Raw genomic sequence first — 11,762 nt, forward strand, 5'->3', positions numbered from 1 at the left:
TTAAGTCCGAAAATATTTTATGAAAAATCATTTTATTTATTTATAAAATTTAGGACTCAGAACATCGTCATCACCGTCCACCGTCCGCTCGTAACGAGTCATCGCGGTACAGCGGTAAAATTTATTGGTGCCCGAAAATATTCGGGTATCCAAATAAATTCTACCGATTATTCCAAAATATTTCCTGCACGAATTATTAATATTATCACGGATATTCATCAAACAATTCCTGCATAACAAGGAAAGAATTAAAATTAATTAGTAAATTAATAACAGAATTTCACACAGACTGCGCACAACACACGCACACGCGCGTGTAAATCACGCGCTGCCGAAATCCACCAAATCGGAGCAACAACAGCAAACACAGCCACACACATATACTCACACAAGTAACACACACATACGATATATACACACAAGTGCATATGCATATATCAGAGAAGCAAGAACCGAGTAGCCGGAAAAGATACCGAAAAACAGTGACAGAAACAACGCAGCCGAGTAAGAAACAAACGGAGAAAGGAGGAAGAAGACGCGAAAAAGGAAGAAGAAGGGAAGAAAATGGAGGAATAAGGAGAGAGAGAAACCGAGAGATTGTTAGAGAGAGAGACAATCGAGATATGGTGGAGTGAAGCCGGGGAGAACAGGGGGTGGGGGGTGTGTTTTTGTTTATATATATATGTGTATATATATATATATTTTCCTCCTGTACTACAATTGCAACACGTAGTACTAATTTACTGAAATGCTGACACGTAGAGTTTGGGATAAATATGAAGGGTTGATAGTCTGTATTGCCCCTGAAATTCAAAATTAACGGAATAAAGTGCGAATAAAACAACCTCCGAAAATTATGAAAATAGCGCTAAAATATTACAAATATCCCGAAGTAAATAAAAATGTAAATTTTGAAATTTTTAAACAATTTTTAAGGTATATTTTATACCCGCTTTTTGACCGATAACGAAACAACGCGCGGTTAATACGATTTCCGAAAATTTCCAAAATAATTTTAAAATTCTCAGAATAATACGAACTTAATAAAATATAAGTTTCATAATTTTTTTAAAGATTCCCATGATTAAATATGAATTTTAGCATTTAACACACTTAGAAGATCATTTAAAAATGAATAATTAACAGAATATTTATTTCTAAATTTTATAAAGTCCTAAAAATAATTATTGAAATTATAAAATTAGAAAACAAATTTTTAAAGACAACCCAAATATTTATGGAATTAAAATTACAATAAAATCACTTTTACAAGCGAAATAAAATCATATAACTCACCAATAAATCACATAATTCCAATCCCACATATCAACAAAGCATAAATAATTAAATAACAATCAGTAACCGCTGCCAAAATCAATACACAACTTTTATTTATTTACTTAAATTTTTATTACACCTCCAAGTATAAAACAAAAATAAAAATACACGAGTTGTTATATTCTTTCCCCCTTAAAAAGATTTTGTCCCCAGAATCTGACTTAATTAAATAGATGAGGATATTTATCAAGCATGTCTGACTCTAATTCCCAAGTAGACTCTTCTACTCGAGGATTTCTCTACAAAACTTTTACTGTAGGAATTGACTTATTCCTAAGGACTTGTTCCTTACGATCTAGGATTTGAACCGGTTGTTCCACATAAGACAAATCTGGTTGAAGCTCAATCGGTTCGTATTCTATGACTTGATTCGAATTAGGGATATAGGGCTTCAACATGGACACATGGAACACATTATGAATGTGTTGCCACTGCGGTGGTAACGCTATCTCATATGTGACCTTTAAACTTTCTTCAAAACCTCAAACGGTCCTATGAATCTAGGGCTAAGTTTACCCTTCTGACCAAATCGTACTAACCCTTTCCAAGGTGATACCTTTAGCAACACTAGAGCTCCTATTTCGAAGTCCATGTCTTTTCTATGTAAATCTGCATATTTTCTTTGTCTATCTTGAGCTGCTTCTAACCTTTTTCGAATCAATACTATGACATCTCTAGTTTGCTGAACCAACTCAGGGCCTAACACTTTCTTTTCTCCTACCTCATCCCAGTACAATGGTGATCTACACTTTCGTCCATATAAAGCTTCATAAGGTGGCATCCCTGTACTGGCATGGTAGCTGTTATTATACGAGAACTCAATCAAAGGTAGGTGCTCATCCCAATTACCCTTAAAATCTAGAACACAGACTCTCAACATATCCTCTATGGTCTGAATCGTCCTCTCACTTTGGCCATCCGTCTGAGGATGATAAGCGGTACTCATATTCAATTTCGTTCCTAGGCACTCTTGGAATTTAGTCGAGAACCTGGAATTAAATCTCGGGTCTCGATCCGACACTATAGAAACAGGAACTCCATGTTTGGTAACTATCTCATCCAAGTATAATTTAACTAAACTTTCCAATGAATACCTTTCATTAATCGGAAGGAAATGCGCCGACTTAGTCAACCTATCAATGATTACCCAAATAGCATCGTGATTCGCTCTCGTCTTTGGCAATCCTACTACAAAATCCATAGCAATCTCTTCCCATTTCCACTGGGGAATCTCCAAAGGTTGTAACAATCCACTCGGCCGTTGATGCTCTGCTTTTACCGTCTGACACACGTGACACTTAGTTACCCAATTGGCAATATCCTTCTTCATTCCTGGCCACCAAAAATTTCTCTTCAAATCCTGGTACATCTTGGTGCTACCAGGGTGTATAGAAAACCTAGAGTTATGTGCTTCCTGTAATACTTCGTTCTTCAACTCTGTTATATCAGGAATCCAAACTCTGGACGAAAACCTATATATACCTTGACTATCTTTTTGAGTACACAACTCTTCTCCTGTCAAAGTATCCGACTCTTGTTCCATAACTCCTTCTTGACATCTTCTAATCTTTTCCATCAAGGCCGGCTGGAAAGTAATTTCATATAGTTGCTCTTGACTTCCGTTAGATCCTCGAACTTCAATTTCCATTCTTTCCAAGTCTCGTGCCAATTCCTCAGTAATCTTAACCATATTCAGCCTTTCCTTCCTACTTAAGGCATCAGCCACTACATTGGCTTTACCTGGGTGATAATTAATCGAACAGTCATAGTCCTTAATCAACTCTAACCACCTTCTCTGCCTCATGTTCAGATCTTTCTGCGTGAATATATACTTTAGGCTCTTATTGTCTGTATAAATGTCGCATTTCTCGCCATACAAGTAGTGATGCCATAACTTTAAAGCAAATACTATAGCCTCCAATTCAAGGTCATGAACTGGATATTTCTGCTCGTGAGGCTTTAGCTGTCTGGAGGCATAAGCAATCACTTTATCATGCTGCATTAACACGCATCCCAATCCTTTCAAAGAAGCATCACTATAAATTACAAAGTTTCCCGTCTCATCTAGTAATGCTAACACTGGAGCCATCACTAATCTTCGTTTCAACTCCTGGAAACTCTCTTCACACTTTTCCGTCCAAACGAACTTCTCATTCTTCCTGGTCAACTTAGTTAGTGGGGATGCAATCTTCGAGAAATCTTTCACAAACCTTCGATAATATCCTGCTAATCCAAGAAAACTTCTTATTTCCGTTGGTGTCTTCGGTTGCTCCTATTTTGATACGGCTTCAATCTTTACTGGGTCTACTTTGATACCTTCCTTACTCACCACATGTCCAAGAAACTGTACTTCCGTCAGCCAAAACTCACACTTAGAAAACTTAGCATACAATTGCTTTTTTCTTAACCTTTGAAGGGCAATCTGCAGATGCACCGCATGATCTTCTGGATTCTTCGAATATATAAGGATGTCATCAATAAATACAATAATAAACTTATCCAGATATTCCTTGTATACCCTATTCATCAAATCCATGAAAGCCGTTGGCGCATTCGTCAATCCAAACGACATTACTAGAAACTCGTAATGGTCATACCTTGTTCGAAATGCAGTCTTGGGGATATCCTCGGGCTTTATCTTCAATTGGTGGTAGCCGGACCTTAAGTCAATCTTTGAAAAGTAATATGCTCCCTTAAGCTGATCAAACAAATCATCGATTCGCGGCAAAGGATATTTATTCTTTATCATCAACTTGTTCAGCTCTCTGTAATCAATACACAATCTCATACTTCCATCCTTTTTCTTCACAAATAACACTGGAGCACCCCACGGGGAAACACTGGGTCAAATAACTCATTTATCCAATAACTCCTGAAGTTACTTAGCCAATTCTTTCATATCAATCGGGGCCATTCTGTATGGAGCCTTAGAAACTGGTTCAGCTCCAGGTATCAAATCAATAGAAAACTCTATCTCTCGATCAGGTGGCAATCCTGGTAATTCTTCTGGAAAAACATCAGGGAATTCTCTTACTATAGGGATTTCATCCAAAATAGGGGTCTCTTTCTTCGTATCCACTACATGAGCCAAGTACGCTTCACATCCTTGTCTCAGCAATCTTCTTGCTTGCATCACTGAGAGAAACTTCCTATCTTGCCTCTGCCCTTGATAACTGATCCTTCTATTATCTGAGGTGTACAGAACAACTCTCTTTTTCTTACAATCAATATTTGCCCTATATCGAGACAACCAATCCATACCTAAAATAACATCAAAGTCTCCCAACTTGAAGGGTATTAAGTCAACAGGGAACATATACCCTGAAATCTCTAGGGAACAACTAGGACAAAATTGCTTTACAGGTACTTTATTTTTATTAGCCACTTCTATAGTTAGAGGTTCGTCTAAGTCTTCTAACATCAATTGCATTTTATTCACACATCTTACAATCAGTCACTGGCTTGCTCATTCTCGTCGGGGCGGAGTTATTGAAGTAGTACCGGGTTTTGCCTGAGGAACATCCTGCCTCTTGAACCTCTCATTCTTATTCCTTCCAAACCAATGCTGAAACTTCCGACTCGCTATTCCTGCCTCTGATCTAGCGGGTCCACTTTCAAATTTTCTTTTCTTCTCACCCTGCTCCTTTGCAGCTAATTTCTTATCACTTTCTATCACTAGGGCAGCCTGAACTACCGAAGTATATGTCTTGAGTTGTAAGGCTACAACTCCACTCCTTATTTCTGGCTTCAATCCTTGCTGAAACTGTTTCGCTCGTTGAGCTTCTGAACTCATATATTCTGGTGTACGAGCCAACTTCGTAAACTTTGCTTCATATTCCGTGACACTTTTATCCCCTTGTTTCAATTCTAAAAATTCCACTTCCATTTGAGTATGGAGACGATCTAGAAAGTATCTTTCCAAAAACAACTTTGTAAATCTGGTCCATGATACTGGACCTTCTCCTTCTTGGGCTCGCGTAGATTCCTACCAATAGTTCGAATCATTCCTTAGAAAATAACTAGCATAATCAGTCTTTAAATTCTCACTCACCTTGGTGAGCGCAAACGCCTTTTCCAACTCTTTTAACCATATCATGGCAGCAACAGGATCTACTTCTCCCTTAAACTCTGGGGGCTTCACTGCTTGAAAAGACTTAAAACTAACATCCTGGTTTGCCCCTCTTATCTCATACTGCTGCTGGATTTGTAGTTGCTGCTGTTGGATTTGCTGTTGTTGTTGTTGTATGAGCTGCTGTTGCTGTTGTTTTTGTTGTTGCAATTGTTGTTGTTGCTGCTGGAATTGTTGTTGTTGCTGGGCCAGCTGTACAGACTGCTGACGCAACAAATTCATCATGTCACTCACGGAAGCATCCCCAGCAGACCCGTTATTGGGCTGAGAATTTCTCTTTGGTGGCATCTCCTGAAACATAACAGTCATATATAAGAAAATGGATTGCTCCAACACTTCATGTTTATGCAATCAGGAGAGCGTTGCCACTAAGACAATATTCTCATCCCTCATTAAAATTGGATCCGTCCTGAGTGAATAATTATGATCCAAAAATGCCAGCAACAGAAACAACAATAATAATAACAACAATAATAGCAACGCACAATATATATATTTATAAGCTGAACAATAAGATAAAGCAGCTGGAATACAATAACCAACAGAATCCACTAGTACAACTGAAAATCCAACTAAAAAGAACCATCCGAATACACACCAAAATTGGCTGTCATAACAGCCTCGCCTACTACAAACTATCACAGCATAATGTACATATACAAGGAAAACAACCACAGAACTCCTAGAAGTCACTCTGAGCTCTGCATCCCTCTATAGCAGCTCTGTCTAGCCACTACCACTGCCACCAATGGAACCTAGCTCAAACACTAGCCAGTTCACTAGGTCCTGATACTGCACGACTCTGAACTCTGAACTAATGAAACGGTCAACAGATCTAGCCCTCTCTACAGCCATCTGGGTCAATGCTCTCACATGGGCTCGCACCTCAGGGGAAGGGGCAGAAATACCCTGAAATGGTGCAATAGGTACCTGGTCCAACTGGGCAGCAAACTCTGGACTCTGATCTCTGATAAAGGAAGTATTCACCGCCCTATGGACATGATAAGGGATCGGTGAAGAAGTACCACTAGGGGCCACAGGAGGTACCAGAGGTCTCATCATGGAAGAACTGGGACTGCACCCAGGAGGGAAATCCCTGATAGCAGACCCAGACCTACGTACCCAACGGGGACGAGGACCAGATCCAGGGATGTCTTGAGGCACAAAAGAAGGAACTGGGGGAGGAGGCATAGGGGTCTCCTCGGTAACAGCATCAAGGGGTTTCTCCGAATCTGAGCTATCCGAATCAGAAGGATTCTCCCGAGATGGAGAACTCGAAATCGTAATAGGCCACTGCCAACATAATAAATATACAGGCAAGAAACAACCAGGTCAAGACAATTCTATCAAAACATTTAATAGATGCCAGGGTAACGCCGTCGGAACCCTCGACTGACTCTAAAGGTCTGCTCCTCTATATGAGTTGCTGACTCGCACTTAAAGACTCACGTTATCACCTACTTGACACAATCCCTAACCTGAATCAGGGACTTGAACCTGTGGCTCTGATACCAACTGTGATGACCTCAACCCCGGGGTCAGAAATTGACGTCACTAAACACAATTACCAAAAATATAAACAACAGAATTATTATTAAAATATACTAACTCGACCCCGAACCAAGATCCGATCCAGGTTCAAGTATAATTCAGGTTCTCATTATTACAGACTCTTTATTCAACATCTAAAACACACTAACTTTATTCAGCAACTCCTCAGACCTCATGGCCTGATACAAACTACCTCAGAGGAGCCGGGTCCAGTAGGGGCGGGAACATAGGTCGGTCTGACTGATCTTCTAGGCATCTGCGAAATATACATAACAGTTTGCAAGGGTGAGCATAACCGCTCAACAGTACCAAAATATGAATAACAAGATAAATCAGTAATACAACAATAATAGGAACAGAACTGTACTCATGATATCAACATTATACAACAAAATTTAGAGAAAAACTGGATATCACTAACTAGCATACTTCATTAAAACAACGTAGCAGTGTGCTATAAAAACACCAGAGTCCAATTTTAGCATACTAGTCACTCTTATAAAATCACTGTATCAACTACCCGGACTCTTACGGAAATCACAAAATCCAAATCAGATACGTAATGGATATGTGAAGACAGGTGATCAGGCTATCAACACTAGACGGCTCCAACTGCCATCTTATTCATGGCTCCAACTGCCATTTCAATTACCTGTTCCGGAACTCAGAGACTAGCTAGGTCTCTGACCTGCTGGACTAATCGGTTATACAGTGCGCGCAACCGAATTAGCCTCTTACGCCAACTCAATAGGCCTACTCTGGCCCCAATGTATCCCATATCTGATCATTTTAGTCCAGTTTTCAAAATCATCACTTTTACCTATCTCTTTTCAAAAATCAATTCTGTCACAGCACACTATTCAAATTCTCTTTCTAATTAAATCACATTTAGAGATAGGTGTTTTCAGAAGTTACTTTTCCCCAAAACACAATTTTAAACAACATTTTCATATATAGGGATACGTAACTTAAAACGTTTCTGTTCCATTACGAGAATAAAGCAATTAGCTATTCATATGCACTGAATCATAAAAGAATGGTCAGGGGTACTTGCCTTGCAACGCTTTACAAAACCCTAAGTAGCTTTCACGCTGACTTTAATCATGGGAAAATTCGCTCGGAATCTACAAATACAAAGTATCCTAATCAGTTACATCGACATGCTTGATATCCTCAAATTCTAACAACTCAATCCGATAACTCGACTCGTATCATTATTATACACATAAACCCGTAATCACATAGTCACGTAGTCGGAAATATTGTTAAAGGTAATATGTAAAATATAATTGTGTATATTTTCGAATATATTTTTAGGAAATTTTGACAGCATCTTATTTATTTATAAAACTACCCGTCGATTACAATCGACGTCATCAATCACACAATTCACAATATTACTTCATCCTTTTATACAACTTACATCCCAACACCAATCACAATTAATTATTTAAGTCCTAAAATATTTTACGAAAAATCATTTTATTTATTTATAAAATTTAGTACTCAGAACATCGTCATCACCGTCCACCGTCCGCTCGTAACGAGTCATCGCGGTACGGTGGCAAAATTTATTAGTGCCCGAAAATATTCGGGTATCCAAATAAATTCTACCGATTATTCCAAAATATTTCCTGCACGAATTATTAATAATATCACGGATATTCATCAAACAATTCCTGCATAACAAGGAAAGAATTAAAATTAATTAGTAAATTAATAACAGGATTTCACACAGACTGCGCACAACACACGCACATGCGCGTGTAAATCACGCGCTGCCGAAATCCACCAAATCGGAGCAACAACAGCAAACACAGCCACACACATATACTCACACAAGTAACACACACATACGATATATACACACAAGTGCATATGCATGTATCAGAGAAGCAAGATCCGAGTAGCCTGAAAAGATACCGAAAAACGGTGACAGAAACAACGCAGCCGAGCAAGAAACAAACGGAAAAAGGAGGAAGAAGACGGGAAAAAGGAAGAAGAAGGAAAGAAAACGGAGGAATAAGGAGAGAGAGAAACCGAGAGATTGTTAGAGAGAGAGAGACAATCGAGATATGGTGGAGTGAAGCCGGGGAGAACAGGGGGTGGGGGGTGTGTTTTTATTTTTTTATATATATATATTTATTTATTTTTTTTCCTCCTGTACTACAATTGCAACACGTAGTACTAATTTACTGAAATGCTGACATGTAGAGTTTGGGATAAATATGAAGGGTTGATAGTCTGTTTTTCTCCTGAAATTCGAAATTAACAGAATAAAGTGTGAATAAAACAACCTCTGAAAATTATGAAAATAGCGCAAAAATATTACAAATATCCCGAAGTAAATAAAAATGTAAATTTCGAAATTTTTAAACAATTTTTAAGGTACGCTTTATACCCGTTTTTTGACCAATAACGAAACAACGCGCGGTTAAACCGATTTCCGAAAATTTCCAAAATAATTTTAAAATTCTCAGAATAATACGAACTTAATAAAATATAAGTTTCATAATTTTTTTAAAGATTCCCATAATTAAATATGGATTTTAGCATTTAACACACTCAGAAGATCATTTAAAAATGAATAATTAACAGAATATTGATTTCTAAATTTTATAAAGTCCTAAAAATAATTATTGAAATTATAAAATTAGAAAACAAATTTTTAAAGATAACCCAAATATTTATGGAATTAAAATTACAATAAAATCACTTTTACAAGCGAAATAAAATCATATAACTCACCAATAAATCACATAATTCCAATCCCACATATCAACAAAGCATAAATAATTAAATAACAATGAGTAACCGCTGCCAAAATCAATACACAACTTTTATTTATTTACTTAAATTTTTATTACACCTCCAAGTATAAAACAAAAATAAAAATACACAAGTCGTTATATTACGATTATCGAAGTTATTATTCTTTGTAACTCTAGCAGCTCTCGTGATAATTTGTTCATCACTGAGAGAGGACAGTTCCATATTGTAACAGAGTTTATTGTGTTGAATAAAATCTATTTTCTGTTACTTAAGTTCTTATATTCGATTTGATTGTGATAAACACTGTATTCAACCCCCTTCTACAGTGTGTGTGACCTAACATAGAATTTGAAAGAGATGAACAGAAGCACTTCTTGAAAAAATCCCAGCAACTTTGTGGCTCTTTAGCTTGAATAAAATGGGATGGGGTTGGGGTTTATTTATAGGAGGAGTTGGGTGGATTCAATGGTTGAGATTTGAAAAGGAATGAATGGTGGATGGAGTGTATCACATGGATTGATGACATGGCAAGTAGGTTGTGTTTCTTTGCAAGTGGGAAGGAAGCAAAAGCTAGTATTCATTTAAATCTCAGCTGATATATATATATATATAATAAATATATATTTTCCTTTTCTTTTAATCATTCTTTAATTATTTTAATTAAGGATTAAACACCATTAATTATGACCACCCCAAAAACTCTTAAACAAATATAATAAAAAATATGATAATTACCTAAATATTATAAAATGATGTCCTGCAAGTTTTGGTCAACTTTAGTCAATGGTAACTAGGTCAAACGTGGTCAACTGTGGGACCAACTGCCTCGATTTTTGTGCCCGGACAAAAATTCTCTGAATGCTACAAAATTTTTACCATACTTAGAAAATACCATTTAAATGATCCATTCCAAATTTCAAGTAATTATAGCATGTGGAAGTATTTTATCTAAAAATAAAACTGTTCTGTCAGCCTTTCTTCCGAATAAAAATATCGTTAGTCTTGAAATAAAGGAGATGGATCTTTTGACCAAAGTTTTGACTTGTATAAATACTTAAAATATATTTCCTAATATATAAAATATATTTGGATGATAGGAAATGTGTTTGAGTATTTTTGAATAATATTCTCCGAGAAATGCTGATTTTACGAAACAGGAGAAAATTACTGTAAGTATTCATAAATGAGTTGCAGAACTGGATATTAATATTCCAACCTTGAATATTAATAATATTTGAATAAAAAATCTTTTAATATATGTAGAGATATATTTTGGAGTAAAGAGTTAAATATTTTTGATTTAGCACGAGATCTCTAAAGAGTATTTTTGCAATACTCCTTATTCGAGCTTGTTGCCATATTCCTGTTACAACATAGATCTAAGAAATATCATATCTTGATGTTTCTTCTTCATATTGCCTTTAGAGATACATTCCATAAAGATATATTGATATTTTGCAAGAATGGAATATCTCTTTTATCTGTTTTAAAAGACATGATTTTGCTAGTTTGACTTTTTGACTCTGATTTGGATCACTTAAATTCATGTCCTAATTGAGAGGATCTACGTGTTCTTAATTTTATGTTTAATCGTACAAATACCAAAATAAATAATATATCGAAGATATCCTTTCAATCTTCCCCTTTTGTGTATTTTCCAAACAAATATAAAATTAATAGTGTGTGCTTCCCCTTGGTGTATGCATGAATTTTTGAAAATTATTTTGCACATAAAGCATTTATTTACTTAGAGATTAAATCTCTTTCTTGAGATCCTTCAAAATACTTTGTTAGATGTATCATACAATAATAGAAGCATAGATAGATCCTTGTATATCAAAAAGATAGCAATTTTCTAAAAATTGGAAATTAGAGGTCCAAATATCTTATACTTGTTCAAATTGATCATAATTTCTCTTCCCCTTTTATTTGGTATATGCCAAAAAGGGTGTATATATATTTATGAGGAAGA

This window comes from Apium graveolens, chromosome 7 (genome assembly GCF_009905375.1).
Source record: "Apium graveolens cultivar Ventura chromosome 7, ASM990537v1, whole genome shotgun sequence".
NCBI lineage: Eukaryota > Viridiplantae > Streptophyta > Magnoliopsida > Apiales > Apiaceae > Apium > Apium graveolens.